Here is a 1,653-nt window from a genome sequence, read left to right on the forward strand (position 1 = left end):
CCAGAAAGCCTTTTGAGGTCACGGAGACCAGAGATCGCTCTGGGATTCCACTAGGAGGGGAATGCGGGAGGTCATGGGCATGTTGGGGGTGACGATAGTTATAAGGGTCAGTTGACTTTGTCAGCTGAAAATAAACGGTTTCCTGAGGCCTAAGTATTTCTGGCTACAGGAGTAGCAGCTGAGGAAGAACAGGAAGTGGTACGCATGTAAAGACAGAACCTGGGGCCCCACCAGGTCTCGCGGAGTATACTGAAGTACACAGAGCACACAACAGGCTGGAATGGAGGGCCTCTGGGTTAGGGTGCCCCCTCCCTCCTCAGATGCAGGGGGAACAGGAGCCAGGAAATCCCACGGCCCTGCCCATCGCATCACGCTTGCTGACTTGCCAACGGGCACCCCTGACAGCAAGCAGGCAGCATCACTCAAACGTGGGCCGTGACAGAAACATCACCTCTGTGCTCATTAAATACTCAGACCTCCAGGCCCAGACCCAGAAGAGTCAGTCAGATGTGTTTGGATGGAGCCTGAGAATTGTTGGTTTGTTCAGTTTTTTAATTCCCACTGTTAAATTGTTATTTTTAATAAGCTTCTCAGGCGATCCTTATATAACTTTAAAAAACATAAGCACCAGAATACTGTAAAAGCTATGAAGTTGGGAAGACCTGGGTCAAACTTTAGTAGTACTACATAGAAATGTGTGGAAGTTACTTAACTTCTCTGAACCCCTGTTCACTCATTTGTAAAACAAGGGTAATTTGTAAAACAACAATCAATGTTGCCAGGAGGGTCAGAGTTACTCAAAGGCATTCTTCGAAGCTAACCTAAGAGGCAGGAATAACCGGGAGAGTACAAGGGGCTTCCTGGAGGCTGACCAAGCCTAACTGCCTTCACCTCCGAAGTCCCAACCAGTCGGGACACCAAGGCTCGAGCAAAGCGAGCAGCAGGGAAACAGTGGCTCAGCTCTGGACAGGGAGCAAGGTCATCTGCCTTCCAGAAGGGTGTGGCCGTGAGGTGGACTCTAACACCAGACACAGCTCCGAGATGGGTCTTCGGCCAAGGGGCTCTCAGGGTTTGGGAGTGTAGGGAGAGAAGAGACTGCAGCGTCCCAGACGGGTCTCTCCTGAGGGTCCAAAACTTTAGGGAGGAGCAGGGACAGAGAAGGAGCAGGAACCCAGAGAAGTACACTCCCTGGGACTACCTGCGCACAAGGCTCGAAAAAGTCCTCAAGGTCTCAGTCTTTCCATCTGGAAACGGGTTAATATTTTAAAACTATGCAGTTAGCTCCGCGGGATGGCACCCGGCTGGGTGACCGGCTCCCAGCTCACAAAGGGAATGGACCCCGCTGCCCTTTTATCTGATGTGTGCCTGGTATGTCAGAACTTGGTGGCAGTTTCACTCTGTTGTCCCGAGAGGAGATGTTACCTGAGACCGAGCTTTACATTCCTGTGTAGGTTGCTTAAGTCGTTCAACACTCTGGCCCTCGGAGCCTGGACAAGATTGGGGCTGGGACTTGAAGCTGGGGCGCCAGGGAATTTCTCTCCTTTTTACTAAGAAAGCAGGAGCCGCGGGATGCCAGCCCTGTGATAGCTAGACTCAGACGCGACGTCTGAGGGACACTCAGGGACTGCGGACCCCCACGCCCGGACCTCTGCG

The 1,653-nt window shown here is 52.3% G+C and overlaps 1 protein-coding gene across 1 annotated transcript in view; it reads right to left on the reverse strand.

Annotated features, from left to right (window-relative positions):
• The window catches only part of ATP10A (ATPase, class V, type 10A), a gene marked incomplete at its 5' end in the record, with an annotated part of 181,888 nt that overhangs the window by 179,868 nt on the left and 367 nt on the right, over positions 1–1,653 (reverse strand). The window lies entirely within an intron of this gene.

The sequence above is a fragment of the Bison bison genome, unplaced genomic scaffold (assembly GCF_000754665.1).
Source record: "Bison bison bison isolate TAMUID 2011002044 unplaced genomic scaffold, Bison_UMD1.0 scf7180017864224, whole genome shotgun sequence".
Taxonomy (NCBI): Eukaryota; Metazoa; Chordata; class Mammalia; order Artiodactyla; family Bovidae; genus Bison; species Bison bison.